Raw genomic sequence first — 22,437 nt, 5'->3', positions numbered from 1 at the left:
CTGGTAAAACTGAAAGTAGCTATTGTTTCTACGTTAATAAATGATAGACTAAGCTACCATAGTCTTGCGCCACCCTGAGTCGTTTGTTGTTGTCTGCCCACCTAACAGGAGGTCTGCCAACGCTGCACTTTCGGTGGGAGGTCGCCATCCAGCACTTTATGGGACCCCAAGAGCTATTGGTTCTTAGAACTGTGAGCCCCGCATATTGCCACTGCAGTCTTGCAACTCCATTACTTCAGATCCTCCATATTTATTAATTATACCCTAGCTACTATAGCTTATGCCCGCGTCTTCATCTGCGTGGACTCCGCAACTTTCGAACCCCTATTTTAGCCTCTTAAGGGTTGAATTTTCAAAAATCCTTTCTTAGCAGATGCTTGTCACAATAGCTATCTAGAGCTGTGCGTCTGATAGATCAGTCAGTTAGTGAGCTTTATCTTTCATATTATACCTACTAGCTGATGCCCGCGACTTCGTTCCCGTGGATGTAGGTTTTTAAAAATCCCTCGGGACCTCATTGATTTTTCGGAAAAAGCTAGTCTGTGTGTTAATCCAGGGTATAATCTATCTCCGTTCCAAATTTCAGCCAAATCCATCCATACCTACATACGAACTTTAGCGTTTAAAATATTAGTAGGATTTAGAATATTTCTTTTACAAAAAACAACAAAAATTCATAAAGTATTTGCCACAAAATAACCTCTACTGCAGTCAATCCTCAATTTTTTTCTTCCGACTAATCTTTATTACCCACTTATTCAGAATTAAGAGGGCCAACCTATGAATTATCTGTAAAATAAAGCGTAATTTATGACAGAAGAGGTCCGTAGCACCCTAGTGAAACGTCCATTAATAGCAATAAAAACTTTACGACGGCGTTTTGCGGAGTTTCATACAGTTCCATACAATTCCATACACATGAGTTGTTGTACGAGACCAATAAAATATTTATGTTCTCAGTCCTCAAGTACTTTGTATTAATAAAATTGTTTTGCCGTTAACATACTTTATTGCGTACTTCATTTAAGAAGCTTAACTACTTTTGAAAGACTTTCATCTCGTATTTTGAGTAGAAACGTAAGAGTATTTACTTAATTATCTTTATAGTAAACTACATATTTAATGTCTTCGTATGTATTTAAAAATCCCATGGGAATCTTTTGTTTTTCCAGGGCAAAATATAGACTTTGTTCGTTTCCGGGATGCAAGCTATCTCGGTACTTAAAATAAATTAAAATTTTAAAATCACCCTTAGTGCACCAAGGTTACCTACCATAATAAGTATTTCATCGTAGTCAGCATCGATTCCATAAGACCATCAACTTGATGACATCGGCTAAGAATAAGAAAACAGCTGAATATCCTTATCAATCAAATCAAATCAAATTATTTTATTTGCTTAAATGCGGGTTAAATAGGTCTTACAAATTCTTATTGGTATCACCACACTTGCCATGGATTGACGTACAAATTTCATGCATTAAACATTAATGGTTAAAATGGTTAAGAAAAGTCCATAATATTATCTACTCTATTTTATGTCAAAAAATTCTTTAAGTTCATAAAAATTGTGCATGCTAAGCCATTTAAATAGCTCAGTCCTAAATCTTTTTAAAGGCAACAATTTGATGCTATTAGGGATCTTGTTGAATATTTCAATACTCAACATGACACAATTTTTTTACAAAATACTTAGTCCTAGGTATATAGTTCAAAACTAAACGATCAAGATTCCTATTGCTAGGGACATGATCATAGTATGTATTGCTAGCAATTGTAAATAATGACTTGTGTTTTTTAACAAAGCAACAGATTTCAAATATGTATAAACAAGGAAACGGTAGTAATTTTAATTTTTTAAACAGTTGATGTAGATTTTCAACAAACAGGACTAAGAACTTTCTCGACTAAACAGGCTTTCAAATATGTATACCGCATTTAAAATCGGTTTATAGTTTGTGCGGATTACGATGCTAAACTTTATAACACCCCTCTGTTTGCGTCGGGGGTGAAAAATTGCGCGTAGATTGCGCGATGCGCCAAGTAAGTACATAAATATTTTTCTTGTAACGAAATTAAAATTATTTAAGGCACGCAGCGTCTCATTTTCACCTGCAAAAAGATTCATTAGCAAAGTTCGCGATAGGGAATCTGGCGGTGTTCCGTCAAAGGGTCGCCAACTCGGCGACGCTATCGCGGCAAAGTTAAATTGATAAATTTTAAAAACTTTCCCGCTCTCACTCATTTTTATGTAGCTTAAACTCAAAGACTTTATCCGTTTTGAGATGGATTTTAGAAATTATCATTCTCTGCATGTTTTTAATAGAACTTTTTTAATTTCCTTCTAAGTGGAAAATTACCTTATTTCGTTAAAAAGTTTCGGAAGATGTTATTCTTTTTTATTCTTGACAATTTTGAAGGTCCAAAATTTGATGGACATGAAGCTGGGATTTTAATTGTTTTACACTAAGTAGATAATTACATATTTTTTAAGCGCATTACTTTTTCAAAGTCATTTAAAAATTCTAAGACAATTATTATAGGTCCTCCTTTAATATTAAGGCAGTGAAAACAAATGACATGTAATTATTGAAGTCGTGCCAAAGTTTTAACGATTGTTTTATTTTCCCGGATTTCAATTTCAAATTAATTCGGCATGTCGTGTCCCGACTCCCGTGGTATCGTGTTCCGTCGCAATAATATAATTATCATAATGACAGTCGTAATGGATTATTGGAATGTGCGTTATTATAGAGTTTTTATACTGGGATTTTTTCGGTTTACATTATACTTTGGCGTGTTTTTTTAGTTTCTACGCGATTTTTTTATTTTATCCGCCTAGGATAATCCTAATCCGGCTAGGATTTGGAATGTTCTTCCGAGATAGTGTTTCCTGCATTTCCAAGTATCTTTAAAACAAGGTAGAATAGGCACCTTTTTGGCAAACGCGTCCCATCGTAGATCGCATCATCACTTCTCATCAGATGTGATCGTGGTCAAGCGTGCACCTATAGTGAATTAAAAAAAAAGTTTTTATAACATAGACTCCCCTAAGTAAAATAGCTAGTCGTAAAATACATCGACAAATACTCTAGGCAATCTTCCCCAAAAACGCCATAATATCGCGATAATGCGCAAAGTAGAATACTCCATAATGACTGTAGCATTACCATAATCATCGTTTGATGGTGGACCGTTACCACCCCAGGGCACGCCATGGAATTAACTTCGAATTAAATTCAGGAGAAATACCACAAGCGTTAGAAATTTCTGATGACTGTAATGATTACACTTCATTTGTTTTGTCTACTTAAGGCCAGGGATAAAATACCATGGACATTTTGGACTAATACTCAACACATACCTATTATCCTATTATCATATGAAAGGTATGAAAGGAAGTAAAGTCTTGCCAACATAAAAATATAAGTGTAAATCTGAGAATAAGATATTTTGGCAGGTTTTCACTCTTCGAACGCGTACGGAACCAAGGTTTCGTAACCAGTTTTCAATGCAAAAACTATCATTACGCCCAATTTATTCCACGGTTAAACGTCACTTTACGTTGGTGGAATCGGCACGTAGAGTGACGTTTAATCATATAATTTGCTTTATCCGCGTAGGAAAACACAGCGAGGAAACTTGCAAGAGTTCTATAAGTATGATGTTTTCAAAAGTGTGTGAAGTCTGCCAATCTGCACTTGACCAGCGTGATGGACCTAGGCGCTTCTCATTCTAAGAGGTCACCTGTTCTCAGTGGTGGGGAACAATGGGTTAAGATGATGAAGATTAGATAGATAAGATTAGAGATGGAGGAAGACTTGGGCCGTGGCTAGTTACCACCCTTCCAACAAAGCCGTGCCGCCAAGCGATTTAGCGTTCCGGTATGATGTTGTGTGAGACAAAGGGGTTTGGGTTTAATAAAAACTGCCATACCACTTCCAGCTTAGCCCGCTTCCATCTTAGGCTGAGATCTAGGTATAGAGCGGACTTTGCTCAGACTTAAGACACTGTTAAAACGAGACAGCGTTATACCGCTGGCATAAATCTGTCTCGTTTGAACTGAAACTTAAGTCTAAGCAAAGTCAAAGTGCGCTCTACAGAGATCAACCATAGACTGCATCATCACTCACCACCAGGTGAGATTGCAGTCAAGGGCTAACTCGTATCTGAATAAGAAAAAAAATACGTCTAAATAGTAATTGAGTAGGTACGCTGAAAATATAATTGGATAGGTATTATACCTATCCTTTAGAACTGCGTTGCCAGATAAGTCATTATGTAGAAGGAAAAGACGTTCAGAGCATAAATATTCTGATAAGAAGGCGCTCTTAAAAGGCGGAATGACATCTCAAAAGAATCAAAGCCTACCTTTTTATGTTTGCAAATTCCTTCAAAAGGTAAAGCGCTCGATCCCAACAAAACAGCGAACTACCCACTTACCGCAAATCCTAATTTACAATGCAAAAGATAATTCTCGCGGGTCAGGGGTTCTACGGGGTCTCAACAATGCCGCTATCTGGATCCGCCATTGGATTTTATCTCACTTCAAAGTCTGACGAGAAATCTGAGTTTTCAGCCTGCCTTTTTTACTAACAGCCTTAAAAATGATTACCAATTTAATTAAAGTGTCAACTACATAGAAGTAGTAGGTAGGTACCTACTACGTACTTAGTCTGGTGGGAGGCTTCGGCCGTGGCTACCGATAAAGACGTGCTGCCAAGCGATTTAGCGTTCCGGTACGATGCCGTGTAGAAACCAAAGGTGTTTCTTCACGGCGAGATTGCATATGAGGCGGGGGGATGCCCCGCACACCCGTGATCAGCCTTAACGGGTTAGCTCGGGGGTTGTGCGTGTTGCAGGGCACCCTACCTGGTTTGCCATTTTCAACCTGTCGCGCACTGTATAGGGTGACCAGCAAAAAAAAAATTATAATTATTATTAGTCTACTTAAACACAATCCAATCCAATTTTTAACCGACTTCCAAAAAAGGAGGAGGTTCTCAATTCGTCGGGATGTATGTTCCCCGATTACTCAAAGACCCCTGGACCGATTTGGAAATATTTTTTTTGTTTGAAAGGGTATACTGTGCAGGTGGTCCCATATAAATTTGGTGAAGATCTGATGAATATCTTCGGAGATGGAGAACAGAACTCCTCAATGGATAAGAGCAAATTGCTCGCGATCAGTGTAATAGCTTAGTAAACAGTAGGGTTTTAACTGGGCATAGCATATTATAGTACAGTGGGGCCACTAAAAATTGTGAAATAAAAAAAATTCTAAAGAAAAATAAAACCGACTTCAAAAACCAAAAGTCGAGCGAGCATATTAAAACAAAATTAGAAATCCAAGAGTGAAGCTCGCCCGACCTAGGTACATTAGAAATCCAAGAGTGAAGCTCGCCCGACCTAGGTACATTACATGTGTAGCTAAACAAAAATTATTTTCTACTTCTTAGTGTTTTTGGTTTTTAAAGTCGGTTTTATTTTTCTTTTGAAAAATAATTTAGTATTTTTCAAAACCGCAATGTATAGCGTGCTAAATTCGAGTCAATACCCTACCTACGACGCAGCATTGGCTCCGAGTGGCCTACTTATGCAACGTCCGTTGATCTCTAGCGTGAGTCAGATGCTTTATTTGCAATATATATCTTGAACTTTTAAAAAATACAGGATTTATTTCGCATTTTTTCTTATGGCGTCTTATCAGTAATCATCAGTACTATCGCCTGTCTTCGTTTTTGCTAGTGTTCTGGTTACACCTGTATATATTCATATTCAGTACCTAATGAGAGAACGACGCACGGAGGTCACAAAGTCGTCCCGTATAAAAGACAAAACAATTTATTATTAAAACAAAGCTCACTCGCGAATTACAAGTCGCCATAAATATTTAATGGCGCGTACAACAACCCGCGTGTGTGGAACTTCCCCAAAACGTCGAGCTCGTAAACTTTTTATTGCCACTAATGGACATTCCACCATTATACGCGAATAACTGCACTAGTGGATGTGTTATGATTTAACATGATTTATCACGGGGAAAATATAGTTTCCTTTCTAAATGTTTATACGTCATATCCACGGAGATAAGTTAATATAATATAGGGCTCTTTTTCGTTCGTTCACAGTGTGGTTCTCGGGTTCTGGCATGCCTCTAACTGTGCGTGGGAGCACATAGTGTCCCAATGTTGGATCTGCTACGCTGGACATCCGCTGGCGGAGTAACGAGGCGTTGTCGGTCCCTTGTGCTCCGTCGTCAGCGGTGGGATGGAACTCTTTGAGGTTTTTAGTCGGTGGGTGTCCGACATAACCACTGTGCTCCCCCGTGGCCGGTGGTATCCATGACGAATTTTTCTCACGGAGGTTAACTATTTTGAATGACCAACCATAAACGAGCCTATGTTTTCCCACTCATGTCATTATGTCACTCAAAACGGTTAACTCCCACCTCACTTTTTGTCTTTGTCGTTTGTATGGGATTACGTAACGGAGAGAGCGCTATACTAACTTCTATCCATGGATAGAGTATTGTCAACATATTATCAACACAAAGACCTTTTGTCAATTTTGATTCCGTGTACGTTCGGTAGAGTGGTTTGAATCGGCAAAAAAATAACTGTTATTTTGTAAGGCACGCCGTATCTAGCGTCCTTTTATAATATCCATAGCTGAGACTGCCCCCAGCGCCAGAATTCTTATAGGTACCGGTTAACGTCTCAATTCCAGTCGAGTTTTCAAATCTTTTCATTGACTATATTGCTGGAATCGAGTGATGGATTGATCTCAAGTATTTCCTTAGAGGTTCAAATTTTTAATATTTAAAATTTTCCTCTTGCCGGCTTACTTGAAATTGATTTGAATGGATTGGTGTTTGAATGGTTTTGGCTTTTGATAAGTTCGCTTTTAATATGTTTATCGTCGCAAGTAAGAATAACAAATTGATTTAGAATTTAAATCATATGAAAATTAAAAAAATTAGAATTTATTGTTAGTATAGCATATTCATACGAAGCGAAATAATATTCAATAACTAGGTAAACCCGCAACTTTGTCCGTACGGATTTAGGTTTTTAAAAATACTGCGGGAACTCTTAGATTTTCCGATTTAAAACGTAGGGCCTAAAAGCCTACCCCGGGGAGGCTATCTCTACCCAAAATCAGTTTTAAACGTAGGGCCGTGATAAGCTAGCAGACAAATAGACACATTTTCGCATTTATAATATTAGTATGGATGCTTTTATTGGCATAGAATCCTAAGTAAGTAACCTATACCTAACGAGAAAGAAGAGAATAGGTAGTAAGAAATTTTATACTTACTATTCTCTTCTTTCCCGGAATAAAACCCGTGTAGGTATATAAACCTTAATTAAATTCACCTCGTTATCCGATATTTTTACTTATCATTATCAGCTGGTGCTGTGTGGGTATTTCTCCTAATGCCAGAGCAAATTCTAAAATATAATTTATATTTCTTTCAACCAAGCAAGAACCAACTATGCTATCTACGTGAATGGAACTTTTATAAGTAGTTAATAAATGTTTCACGGTTTCCGGGAGGAAATAATATTAAATTGTAGTCGAGGAGACGTTGACGGAACGTTTCGTCTGCGCGCTGAGAAGATAGGCCAAGAGCTCACCTCTTGTAACAATTGACTACCGACCTGTAATAATATGTTAACTTTCTAGATAACATCTCTGGGGTAGCGATATTCTCCTACCTTGGGGTCAGTATGTGAAAAAAAAAAAACAAAAACAAAGTTGCCATAGTTAGAGCACTGCAGTCATAAATTAAACTGAATTAGTATTTATAATCAATATCAAAATAGATACGGTAAATATAACTTATCATAGTAGTGCAGTACTTAATTACATATTTATTCATGAAAAAACTTTCAAACACAAAGTATTTAACTGGTGCAAAGTATTTTGTTAATTTACTTAACTACAAAAAAATATCGAAAGATGTTGGACTTTTTTATAGATAACTTTTATTTTCAAAGGTGACACTACTCAATTAATGTGACACGAAGGAAAATATTCAGAAATTTTTTAGCTTTTGTTGTCCTTACGTTAATATCGTCAGCTCTTAGACTATACTAAGAAAGCCATCTCACCTGCACCTGCATGCAGGTTCCGACAGAGATTCTAACTTGCTTTAGGTGCATCTTATCTTTCCTGTTTGTACTGCAAAGTCATCCCTTACATCTACGTTTACGATACGCCATAGTCTATTGCGACTACAGTTCACATACAAATCAAGTTTTTAACAATAATAATAGTTTTAATACAAGTTTTGGAACTATTTCATTTTTACTCGATTACGGAAGGGTTATGATTTTAGTAGTCTATCTATGTATGTATGTTTGTATCAAGATTCTGTGTGTTCCACCGTAGCGCCTAAACTACCGGACCGATTTTGAGGAATTTTGAGGAGGAAAAAGCTATATTTTATACGAAAAACGTGACCTAACGGATGTTACATAAAAGTGGGGGTCTCCAAAAATTTTTTTGCTATTGTATTTAGTGGGATGACAAATTAAAGTGAAGAAAATTCTGAGTTTATGAATGTTATGTTCTACAACATTAAAATATACCAAGCAACAGAAAAACAATTTTATCTATACTAATAAATAAAATTGGAGTGTCTGTCTGTAATTTCGAAATAACTACCTCATATTAAGCTCATATGGTTATTTGAACGATACCAACACTGAATCACACGTTTTTAAAATTTTTGTCTGTCTGTCTGTCTGTCTGTCTGTCTGTCTGTTTGAAAAGGCTAATCTTCGGAACGGCTGGACCGATTTTGACGGGGTTTTCACAGACAAGTAGAGGATTGATCAGGGAGTAACATAGGCTACTTTTTTAACCGACTTTCAAAAAGGGAGTTGTGTTTTTCTTCCTATGTACACCGAAATCTCCGTGATTTCTGAACCGATTTGCGTAATTTTTTTTTTAATCGATAGAGGAACTTTGTGACAACTTTCCCACGGGATTTCAGACCCTAAATCCACGCGGGCGAAGCTGCGGGCATCAGCTAGTCTATACTAATAAATAAAATTGGAGTGTCTGTCTGTAATTTCGAAATAACTACCTCATATTAAGCTCATATGGTTATTTGAACGATACCTTAACTGAATCACACGTTTTTAAATTTTTTGTCTGTCTGTCTGTCTGTCTGTCTGTTTGAAAAGGCTAATCTTCGGAACGGCTGAACCGATTTAGACGGGATTTTCACAGACAAGTAGAGGATTGACCAGGGCGTCACATAGGCTACTTTTTTAACCGACTTTCAAAAAGGGAGTTGTGTTTTTCTACCTATGTACACCGAAATATCCGAGATTTCTGAACCGATTTGCGTCGTTTCTTTTTTAATCGATAGAGGAACTTTGCGACATGGTTTCATAAAAAAATTGGATTCCAACTCCTCAATCCTGATGCTGCAGGGGATCTGACCAATCCACGCGGGCGAAGCTGCGGGCATCAGCTAGTTATAATATATTTTCAGGGTTTACTAAGACGATTGCAGTCGGGTTTAATTGAATAAAAATATTTTAAATTTTGAATTTTGAAATGTTTTAGTTTTCAACATTATCTTAGACAGTACCTAACGTAACGTACGTTCACGTATTTAGCTATCAATAGATTCGATCTCTCTATGCGTCTCATTCCTCATTACTGGAGGTCTTGACCCCTTTTATTGGTCCCTAGTGATAGGTAATTATTCTATTTTTAACGAGAAATCAATTTTTTACGCAAAAGGTTGGGAGCTTGTTTTCATTGAGTTTTCATTTAGAGAAAATAATTTCAAGCTTTCGATAAAATAGACCTATGCTATTCCTTGGTTCTACTACTAAAATGTTAAAAGAGTAAGAAAACAATACTCCTTTGTACCTAAAATCTTTTCAAATAAAATCGAGAACACTGATATTACAGTGCTTTTGAAATAAAATCTACAATTACATAACCAAAATTCCACTCAATACAATACCAAAAAATTTTTTTTTCATAACTCATTTTTTTTAATGTAACATCCGTCAGTTTGATTTTGTTCGCATAAAATGTAGTCTATGTAACCCGGACCATAATAATGAATCGATTGACACCTCATTCATCAAAATCAACTCAGTAGTTTAGGCGCTACGGTGGAACACACATAAATACAATCCTACATACATACATAGACTGCTAAAATCATAGCCCTTCCTTTTGGCCTTGCCGTAGTCGGGTAAAAACAACATTTTCGCGTAGAAAATTTTCAAACAAAACTTTTGTAGCGAAAAAATTCTTTGTAAAGCGAAAAATAACTTAATTTTACATTTTGTCACTCTGTCAGCGCTTCCGCACGAGCTCACATAAAAGAGCCTCGTCAAATATTGTTCTCTCTTTTTACTTCCAGCCAGCCGTGTGGGTGATATTGTGAAATATTGTCATCCACTAGCGACTTGAATAATCACCCTTGAAAGGGTGATTACACGCTTGAATACATTTTCAAGGTTCCGTACCCGAAAGGTGCCAACGGGACCCTTTTACTAAGCCTACACTGTCTATTCGTCCGTCCGTCTTGTCAGCGGGCTGTATCTCATGAACCGTAATAGGTAGAAAGTTGAAATTTTGACGATGTGTATTAATTATAGCTGTCATAACAGTAAATAATAAAAAAATTAAATGCCGCTATGAAAATAGTGTTATTAAGTGGTACAAAGGAACGGAACCCTTTCTATGCGAGTCCGAATAAGCACTTGACCGATTTTTACTTCCAGTCATGGGTGATACTGTGAAATATTGTCATCCACTAGCGACTTGAATAATCACCCTTGAAAGGGTGATTACACGCTTGAATACATTGTCAGGGTTCCGTACTCGAATGGTGCCAACGGGACCCTATTTGCTAATCCTACGTAGTCCGTCCGTCAGTACGCTCGTCTGTTTGTCAACGGATTGTATCTCTTGAATTGTAATAGGAGTGACTTGAAATTTTCACAGAATGTGTATTTCTATAGCTGCACAACAGTTAATAAAAAATTCAAAATGGCCGTCATGAGAATTAAAAAAAAATTAAAGGTGTTATTTCTTGTGCGAAGGTACGGAGCCCTTCCTGTGCGAGTTTGACTCGATTTTTTCGAGTTTCAATAAGGGATACATTTTCTAACAGTATGAATAAAATATTTCAAGGCTTTCTCATACAAAACTATTCAGATTACGGCCACTTTGATCGTCCCGGGCTTCCTAAAATAAAAGTTTTAAGAAGCCACAAGAAAAAGAAAATGCCATTGATATTTTTACCTATTATAAATATTACCTTACGTGATCATAATTTTAAGATAACTTATGGAAGGAATGGCTAAAATGGATCCCATCAAAAACATTTCATGTAAATTAGGTTGCTAAGACTCACAAGTTCATAATGCTTTCACTGTTAAAAAGTAATGAGATCTCTAGTAGAGCCAAGCCCCTAGCTGAGCTTAGATTTGTGCTGCACATGGGACCTATCCCAAGTCCAAAGTATATAGCTCTTAAGTGCTCTTGACTATCATATTTACAACAATAAATAACAAAAAACTCTACTTACAAGCTCTGATTCTATAAACCCTACATCTTGGTAAAAAAATGGCATGGCCGTTGAATGCTCAGGAAATTATTACATTAAATGGCCAAGCCATACTTTTTTTACCAAGATATAATATCTATGTATTATGATCTGTAAACAAACCCAAATTCGCAATAAAAAGAATTGAATTGAATTGAAAAAAAGACTTCAATAAGTGGAATCTAGTAAAAAAGGTGTATCGATAAAATGTTACTAAAATTCGAGTAAAAATTCCGCCTGACCACAATGACACCTGCCGAAGATTGTGAATGTTTAATTAATTAAATTATTTAATTACATCGACGTCCCCAAATTGAGCCAGCCGTCCCGAGTGACGTTAAATAAATTAACCTAAAAACCACTTTTCTCCCTCCCATAAATTTCACAGTTCGCTTAAAATATAACGCACCCGATCTATCCGCGAAACGAACATGTCGGGACACTGGAGCTGGAGTTCCAATATTCAATTTATTTTATAACTACCACACCCTGTATAGTACACAGTAGCTGTCCATAGATCACATTCTAAAAATAATCCCAACTAAATTATTTTATCACCTGCAGTATAACCACGGATTTCTTATTGATGTCGTTACACTGTGGCGTTGGCGAGGATTTTGTATGTAAATCTGTGCACGCACCCCCGAGGGACGGGCACTGATTGAAAAAGAAAACAGTTTCGCCGCTGTCCGATTGATTCTTTTTACCCCGGGTCGTATCTTGTCTTTTATAGTGTAGGAGTCTCGCCCGTAGTGATTGTATCAGGATTATTTACATATTCCCTAGAGGAATTTAAAGGAGATGGGTAGGTATCAAGGCACCATAATGGGTGATCAAATAATATTGTAGGTATATAGAATGTACCGGCTATACTCTCGTATTGAGACGATGTAAGCCCGACTAGTTTCGAACCTATCTGAGGTCCTTTTTCATAGGGACGCGAGCTACGCGTCGCGGTTGAGACTCAGTCTCAGACTCAGATTCAGAACCCTTTCAGAGCATTTACCACTGCGCCCAAGAAGTCGCCAAAAAAGTATGGTGTGTAGCGTATGTTCCGTATAACTCGATCGCGCTAAGTTTGCCCCTCCCTGGAATGCGGCTTCTCTCACCTCCCCGCGGTTATCTTGTCGCGTCAGTACGGTTCGCATGCCGTACCTAAATCTCAGTGTGACGTAATCGACGCGAGATGCAAACTTAGCTTCACTGAGTAATATGTGTCTTTAACCCCCGACCTAAAAAGAGGGGTGTTATAAGTTTGATGTGTGTATCTGTGTATCTGTCTGTGGCATCGTAGCTCCTAAACTAATGAACCGATTTTAATTTAGTTATTTTTTTCGTTTGAAAGGTGGCTTGATCGAGAGTGTTCTTAGCTATAATCCAAGAAAATCGGTTCAGCCGTTTGAAAGTTATCAGCTATTTTCTAGTTACTGTAACCTTCACTTGTCGGGGGTGTTATAAATTTTTAATTTACACTTTGTATGTTCAACACAGTGAGCAATTACTGAGCCGGCTCTTGGTCTAGTAACGAGGTAACGAGACTACAACAAAGAGACGTTCCGGACTCCTCGTTACGCTCGGACGACGGAGTCCGCGTATGCAAAATATACACTATTTGGACCCTTTCGTTACACATACAAAAAGGAAGCTAAGTTACAACATATTAAAGCTAAATAAAATAAACATACATAGAAAGTTAAAGGCCTTCAAAATGTTGTAATATACTACCGAAGAATACCGCGAATAAATTGGATCTAAAGAAGGGGAAGGGCTTTCAAAATGTGGTGTTACTGAAGAATGTTGTGAATAAGTTGGATCCAAAAACTAGAGTCCTTAAAAATTGTGACGCTACTGAATAACGCTGCGGATAAGTTGGGTCCAAAAACTAGAGGTCTTCAAAATGTGGTGCTACCGTACAATATTGGGAATAAGTTAGGTAATAGAGGCATTCAAAATATGGTGCAGAAGAATATAGCGAATAAGTTGGGACCAAAGCATAGAGACCTTCAAAATTTGGTGCTACCGAAGAATGTCGCGAATAAGTTGGATTTCTTATTCTTCTTGGGTCGTAGTATCGATAATAATAATAATTCAAAATGATCTTAGTAGTGTATGTACTTACCCGTTATTTAAGGATAGTAATCATAGAATTATTAGGTAAGTAAGTGCTCATAATACTTCCTCTTTCCAAGATGGTGATCAATACATTTGGCATTACGAACATTTTTTTATTGCGCAGTCAAAAGCTCCTTTCAAAAGATTCAACGTCTTCATTCCGAGATTTAATACGGATGAAACCTCTATAAAAACTCCCGAAGAGGTACAGAATGATTCAAATAACGCCGACAGCGCAATGAAGACAAACAGCCGGCCTGCAGCGAATGCGACCCCCAACCCCCACGGGGACAGGCGGTCCTGGGGCCCGGGGAATACTGGCCTTTGAGAAACTTGACCTAGTTACTGAACCAGCGGAATATCTGTGCTCAGCTCCCGGACGATCACCTTTGTCAAACAGATTTTTGGTTTATTAGGTTTTTATTTATTTACTTACTTTAATACTCAAGCATTGAGTTGTAGATCATAGAGATTCAGAAAGCACAGAATCACTTCCCATCCTATTAATATTATAAACGCTAAAGTTTGTATGTATGGATGGATGTATGGATGTTTGTTACTCTTTCACGCAAAAACTACTGGACGGATTTGGCTGAAAATGGAGGTAGATTATACCCTGGATTAACACATAAACTAATTTTATCCCGGAAAATCAATGAGTTCCCACGGGATTTTTAAAAACCTTTATCCACGGAAACGAAGTCGCGGGCAACATTATAAATGCAAAACTATATCTGTTTATTTGTTTGTTTTTCAATCACATTGCAACGGAGCAACGAATCGACGTGATTTCTTTACATGGATAAAGACCTAGACAGGCTACTTTTTATCCCGGAAAACATTGTCGTAAAGAGTTCTCATTGGATTTTTTAGACCCTACTCCACGTGGTCGAAAATCGCCGGCGAAAATTTGGTACCTGTCACGTAAATAAGGAATGTTAGGATGAGGCAAAGACTTTTAGAAGACATTTCTTACATCCATGGACTAAGGTTACAGATTAATGCAGGGTCACAATGTCGCTGGTTGAAAAGGCTGTTCTATGAAAGTACATATATTAAAAAGACAGACAGTCACACTTTCACATTTAAAATATAACCTACTTGTGCTAAATAAAAAGCGCTCCAAGAAAACGCAAAATTAAAATAAAGAAGCTAAGAACGTCTCATGAAGTCGTCGCAGCAAAGCCATTATTTAATTATACAATTTACCTAATTAATGTACGGAAACGAAGAAAAATGCTGCTCTATTTTCTACCCATTTTACTGTTTTGTAGGAGATATAAACTACCATTCTTACTGTCCGGTTTAATGAAGTTCTTCTTGAACGAATTTTGGACACGGGCGGCCAATCTTAAGGAGACTAGGCATAAGCCAACTGTGTAGGATATGTAACAGTTGCGTAAAGTAGTTATTATTAATTACCACAAGTACCTAGATGTCCTATCACGGTGAAGGAAAAAATCGTGAGGAAACCTGCATACCTGAGAGTTCTCAAAGGTGCGTGAAGTCTATCGATCCGCACTGGGCCAGCGTGGCAGACTATGGCCTAAACTCTGCTCATTCTGGAGACCCGTGCATATGTGTGTACAAAAAAAGTGCACTCTTTATTCAGACATTATAGATTATTTAGATCACACTATTAAATTTTTAAATTGTAATTCCATGCAATTCAGCTGAGAAGATCGCCGCTTTTGTTATACGCTTATCGATTAGACTTCAGACCTACAAAATGACAGTGGTTGTCTCGGTTAAAATGCATGGAAAGCCGTTTCGAAGCTAAGGTTTTGTAATCTTTATTTTTTCTTTGTTTCTGTGTTTTGTGCTCTGTTACTGTGTTTGCGTTATGGTCCCAATAAAAGAATATTTATTTATTTATTCCCCTACTCTCATAGTCCGCTTAGATAACGAGCAAACGAGCAGGTGGGTCATCAGATAATAAGTGATTAAGTACCGTCACCCATGAGCCTTTCCAGGATTTTTTTGATTCACCCCTTGAATAACCCCTTGTTGAAATCCAGTGGGAACACCACCGAAAGGAGTTATAGAAAATGAAGAAGGAATAAGGCCAAACACCTCAGGGAACTCTCGTTTTCAGGGAAGATCATACATTGGTGGACAGACGACATCAAACGAGTGGCAGGGAGCCGCTTGATTCAGGCGGCGTAAAACCGTGGCGTATGGAAGTCCCTACGAAAGACATATTACGTCCAGCTGTGGATATCTATCGATTGATAATGATGATGATGATGATCATACTATCGTCCATAAAGGGATTTAGGATAAGAACTGATCCAGACGATTACTTTTTACTTCGTACGATCTGAGACCGGTTGAATCCGACAGTAACTGACATTAAACGGTGATAAATGGTGTCCTATTTCGTCGAAGCTAGCGTGTAGGTATAGTACGCGACAGGTTGAGATGGCGCCCCGCACACTCGCACAGCCTCCGCGCTAACCCGATGCGGGCGAACGTGGGTGACCTGTGGTGTGGGTGTGCTGGGTATCCCCCCGCCTCATTCCCCGATTGCTATCTCGACCTGTCGCGATCTATAGGTAGGCCCTCGATTTTATCCGTCAAATTATTATTATTTTCGTGAAAGATTACCGTAAAAATAATAATATAATTAGCAGATAACTAACTGGCTTATGTTCGCGACTTTTGAGTTTAAGGTTTTTAAAAATCTCAAAGGAAAGGTTAATTGAATGAGCCGTGAAAAGCTAACAGACAGACACACTTTAGCTTAATATATTATTATAGTACAGATTACTGTTCTGTACTTTTGCCTTCTTTTGTCCAGCCAACTAATATCAATCGTCTGCTATAAATTTCTGAGAAAAAAGACCGGGTTGGCTTAAAATGTATTCAGGCAAGAGGTTCCTTCCATGCCCAGTTTATTTATAGTTTCGCGCGTGAGCGAAATCGAAAGATAACTTTGTATTGTCATCCCGTCGTTACTCCTCAACAGGCGAAACAAAATGGAGCTCGGCAGACTACTGTTACTATCAACTTGGAATCAAACTAACTTAAAAAATTAAATAGCCTGAATAATTATTTCATACAAATTTTTTCTAAACATCATTTGCATCATTATGATCATCCATGAAGGTCGACATCTTAACCATTAGAATTTTTTTTTCTTTATTTATTTAGGGACCTTTACATCTCAGTACATGTCAGCGCATTCAGAAATGATTTATGGTGACGCATAGGTACATTATTGTCTCTCAGCGCCAAGGACCCACGAAAGAGAACTAGCCAATGCCCGCGATTTCATTCCCGTGGATTTACGTTTTAAAAAATCTCGTTGGAACTCTTTGAATATTTTGCGAGATATTCAAAGAGCATTCTCTTTGAATATATGAATGATATTATATATAATATCATTCTCCAGGTCTTTAGCTATTCAAAAATCGTCGAACCGTTGCTCCGTGATGTGATTGAAGGACAAAACAGCAAACAAAGACACTATCGCATTTATAATCTGGGTAGTAATTTGTTTGAAAAACATAGCTAAATTCGGTGTAAGGCCACAGTGTAGGCAGTGTCGCCGTCCGGGCAGATAGCTCATAAAGTGTCGGCGCGCGCTGCCAATAAAAAGTTTTATCTCCTAATGGCCGCCTCTATCCATGAAGCAATCTCTATCCAGAAACTACCAGCTCTCTCACATCGGGTTTCAATATCCAATCCATCTGAAATCTGTCGATAAGTTACTTAGCAACGTTGTTTAGACAAAAAAACCATTTATGGCATACCACAAAACCTTACAGGTGGTTTAAATAAACGTTAATAGATAGCCTACGTACAATAATTATTGAATTAAAATTAAATTAGATCAAATAATACAATAAAATTACTTCGTCGCATGGATTAAGATTTTAAAAATCCTGTAAAAACCTTTTTTTCCGGGATAAAATGCATCCTATGCCCATCTCCGAGATGCAAAAATGTACTAAACCTCAAAATTGTTTAATTGGATGGGTTTTGAAAAATCCTGTGGGAACTCTCTGATTTTCCGGGATGCAAGCTATCACTGTACCAAACGCCATAATCGATTAAACGGATGGGATGTGAAAACTAAGAGACAGGCATAGAGACATAGACTCACTTCTGCATAGTATACTATGGAGCATGGACACAGTTTACGACGATGTTGGAGTTAATTAATAAGCTAAGCTATGAAAATGAAGCGAACATAATATTAGTATATTAACACACATTCCTCCTTTCGTATCCTCATACTGATGGAAGCCAGCCTGATTCTCTGCGCAATAAATAAGTCAGCCGTCTTGTCACTCGAAGAGGTAATTAGACGAGGCATTTTGTCGCTTAAGAATTTCATATTTATTTTCTGACACTTTCCCTAAATTCTTCCCTTCGCTAACGGTATTTTCCTTCACATATCAAAAGACAGTTTGGATTATATTTCTATTACTAGATGATGCCCGCGACTTTGTCCACGTCTTCACATGGACAAAGCACCATAGGATTATTAAAATTTAAAAACCTCAATTTTTCAAAATTCTTTGTTGTGGTGCCCGTCTGGATCTTTGATGCAGTGGATGGACGCAGGTTCAAGGCACGTGATGGTATCGTTATTAATTCACACCTCTTCTATGTATCACAACTTGTTATTTTGTCACCTTGCATTAAACTAAATACTATTTAATTCCTATAATTCCTTAATAATTATTTTGTGATGTCTATATACTGTTATATAAGTGCATTGTACATTGAATTTATTGAAATACAATTGTGCACATGTCAGCGCCTATTTGATTTAACAACGATACCATCACGTGCCTTGAACCTGCGTCCATCCACTGCATCAAAGATCCAGACGGGCACCTCAACATTCTTGAGGGAAATCTTTGATTTTCCGAGATATAGCATAATTTATTATGTCTATCCCTGGCATTAACTCTGCCCGCTAAACGGATAGTCAGTTTGTATAGTTTGATCTACGCGTTCATAGATCACAGTCAGTCAGTCGGTCGGTTACCTTTTTCCTTGTATATATTTAGATGTATTTTTATTAATTTCGAAGCGTCTGTATTAGCGACTGTGATATGTAACTAAAACAGTATCGTAAAAATTATAAATCGTTGTTCAGCTTGTTTATTATTTTCAGGCTGTATTTTAATAGTGGAACTTTACCGCCTTAGTGGCGACTTATTACTATATTTACTCATAATCACTCATTTTCCTTGAGACATTAAGCTGGAATAAAGTGGTGAAAAAATCAACTTATCATTTTTGCTATGCGACGCGCGTCTAGTATTACGTACGGCGGGCGACGTAAGTTGTGCAGCATAGAGATTAATTACTATACAGATTGAGTAGGTTTTTTGGTCTATTTCTTTCTTAATAACACCAAAGATTGAAGAATTTGACGCTTTTGCTTATTTGTTATAATAAAATTCCACAATCTTGCCACTAACACGGATTAAAAAACCTTATTTTATCCATTCTGCTCCATCACGCCATCGCTCCATAGTCTCACCGCTCCATCGCGAGCATTAACTTCCAAAACGGTTAAGCGGCTTGACGACAAGCACGTATATTTTTGCTTGGATCAAGCATTTTGACCGAGCTTGATGCTTGAATCAAGTATTCACGTGCTTGACGCGGGATTTATGCGATATTATTTTTGCTTGACGCTACGTTCAGACAGTGTTCGAGATATGAAAAAAGTGTCGTTTGCTTGATCAAGCTTGACGGGCGCATCAAGGTCGCATCACGCAGCTTGATCAAGCAAAACAAATCTACGTGCTTGACGTCAAGCCACTTGACCATCTCGGAAGCTCTTTACAACGGCTACTGTTGTTAAGGATTATCTCACTTTCATAACTCCATGTTTTTAACTTGAGTCGCCACCCTTTCCCCTCGCAGTCACGCGATCGGGCCATCCCGCTGTACAGTTGTGTTGTAATTACCATTATCCGTTCCGCTCCATCGCGCCATCGCTCCATCGCTCCATCGTTCCATCGTTCCAACGCTCCATGAGCATAACAGCTACTGCTGCTAACACTTTTATAAATAAAAAATAATAATGGCAATGCTATATTATTATCTCCGTATAAGAAATAACACTTGTTAATTTTCTTTCATTTTTATGGCGGCCATTTCGTAATCACACTAATATTATAAAGGCGAAACTTTGTGTGTATGTGTGTATGTTTGTTACTCCTTCACGCAAAAACTACTGGATGGATTTGGCTGTGGAATGGAGATAGATAATAACTCTAGATTAGCACATAGGCTTTTTATCCCGGAAAATCAAAGAGTTCCCACGGGATTTCGAAAAACCTAAATGCACGCGGGCGAAGTCGCGGGCATCGGCTAGTGTTTATTATTTGTTGTATAGCGGCATTATGCACATGACGTGAAAATTTTAATTGTGTACCGGTTCACGAGATATTTTAGCCCGCTGACAGACCGACGGACGGACAGCGGAAACTTAGTAATACGGTCCCGTTGGCACCCTTCATGTACGGAACCCTATAAATAAACAGACGCGTCGAAAACCGCCAGGAAGTTGTGGCTTTCAAAAAATTCGACCTCCGGCGAAATAAGAGTAACAGAAAACAAAAAACAAACAAAGTTATTCCCGGCGCGCTGCCTCTATCACTCGTTATATGCACATCGGGCATGAATTTTAATGTCCTCTCTATTCCATTCGCTAGGCGAATAATACGAGAAAAAGTTCTAACACTCCTTTTTTGGTTTTTCACCCTTTGGAGTCAATATTATTCATGATGAGCAAATTTTGGCTTAAAAGCGGAAACAAATTATAGAACGGGGCTGACGGACTCTGAATATAAATATATATCTGGATAAAACATAGTACACTGAACTGTTTTTAACATTTTATTAGGGTTCCGTACCTCAAAAGGAAAAACGGAACCCTTAGAGGATCACTTTGTTGTCTGTCTGTCTGCCAATCTGTCCGTCTGTGCTTTTGTCGTGTCTGTCAAGAAAACCTATAGGGTACTTCCCCTTGACCTAGAATCATGAAAAGCAGGAAGGTAGGTCTTATAGCACAAGTAAAGGGAAAAATCCGAGAACCGTGAATTTGTGGTTACATAACAAAAAAAACGTGTTCATGAAAAAATAATTATTATTTTCAATTTTCAAAGTAAGATAATCATACCAAATGGGGTATCATAATATGAAAGGCCTTTACCTGTACATTCTAAAGCAGATTTTTAATTTTTTTAATTCATAATAGTTTTTGATTTATCGTGCAAAATGTCGAAAAAAATACCGGAGTACGAAAACCTCGGTGTGCGAGTCTGAGTCGCACTTGGCTGGTTTTTCAAGTTATATCCCGCCCAAACGTACCCAGGCTGTATAATTCCCAAAAATGACCTCAACAATATAAAAAGGAGAGATAACAATATACTTTCATGACAAAACAGGTAGTCTGACACAACAATACCAAACCAGCTCTAGCTGAATTCCTGGAAAATCCGGGTCCTAGACAGAAAATACTTACTGCCAGCTAACGACCTCTCAAATCCACTAGCGAAGGTTTGTCTCACAAAGCTATCTGATAGGTATTCTAGCGTCAAACCAATTTTTCTAGAAAGCGACCTCATCAGAAAAAATCTATTTCAGGAGAATATAATTTACAGACCTGTGGATAAGAAGCCGTAATAGCTTAGTGGTTAAGAGGTTCTCCTATTCGAGAGGTCGGGGATTCAATCCCGGGCACGCACCTCTAACTTTTCGAAGTTACGAGTATATGCGTTTAAAGCTTTAGCGGTGAAGAAAAACACCGTGAACAGAGTTACCTATAATGTTCTCAAAGGCATGTGAGGTCTGCCAATCCATATTTAGCCAGCGTGGTGGGCCTACCTACCACTGGGCCTAACCCGTAGTCCACCACGCTGGTAGGACTTTCTTTAATTTTTATTATATCCTCTACCCTAAGGTTACCTGGAAGAGATAGCTATTGTAAGCGATAAAGCCGCCTATTGTACAAAAATCTATAGGAATATTTATACTTTTTCACTTTATGCAGGTTTCTTCACTGTTATTGAAGCAAGATACTTTTTTATTTACGAGTATGTAACCTTGTAGCCAGTCTACTTATTCCGTATTTTTACTTACCAATGAAAATAAGGATGTTTTTTAATCTCCTTAATATTTATTTTCCGTCTCCGTGGAAGGCTCTCGTCCTAAATCATAATAATTTCCATGCGAGGGAAAATAAATAATTTTCGCTCGTCGCAACGACGGGCCCCATAATGGCGTCCAAATTTAGCGTTAACAAGAAAGCTCGGAAGAGATATACGTGGCGACTGTGTTGTTACAGAATAAAATAAGATGAATCGCTTCAATCTTGGGCGGTGGGTTCCGTAGATTCTATTTATTTATACTCTGGGTTAACAAATATTTTTATAAATAATAAATAAATTGTATAAAAATATTTTTTATGCAATTAAACTTTTACAAGTACTTTTGAATTGTCAAAAGGATCTATCACTGGTTCGGAATGCTTTTGATTCGCGTGGCGTCGTTGTAGGTAGCAAAAAATAGGCTCAGTTGGTTTTTATGCTATTTTATGAACATGCGGCATCTATCTATTCCAAGTCTATAACTTTAAACTTTTCCTATTTTGCAAATGTCAAGTTTCTCAAACGACGGAGCCATTCACAATCAATTTACGTCATAATAGCTATCTGCATGCCGAATTTCAGCCTGATCCGTCCACTAGTTTAAGCTGT

At 37.8% G+C, this 22,437-nt stretch overlaps 1 long non-coding RNA gene across 2 annotated transcripts; it reads right to left on the bottom strand.

Moving 5' to 3' along the window:
* Positions 1-274: 274 nt before the first annotated feature.
* Positions 275-22,437, bottom strand: LOC123874217. 2 transcript variants are annotated; one of them, XR_006797860.1, is made up of 3 exons: positions 22,379-22,437; positions 5,558-5,562; positions 275-376 (listed from the first exon to the last, which is right to left on the bottom strand). It is a non-coding gene; the product is annotated as an uncharacterized LOC123874217 (long non-coding RNA). The 2 variants fall into 2 exon arrangements; XR_006797861.1 differs by lacking the exon at positions 5,558-5,562 and adding an exon at positions 10,719-10,723 and having other exon boundaries at positions 344-376; positions 22,379-22,415.

The sequence above is a fragment of the Maniola jurtina genome, chromosome 18, assembly GCF_905333055.1.
Source record: "Maniola jurtina chromosome 18, ilManJurt1.1, whole genome shotgun sequence".
NCBI classification, from domain to species: domain Eukaryota; kingdom Metazoa; phylum Arthropoda; class Insecta; order Lepidoptera; family Nymphalidae; genus Maniola; species Maniola jurtina.
This window is presented reverse-complemented; position numbering and strand designations above follow the sequence as displayed.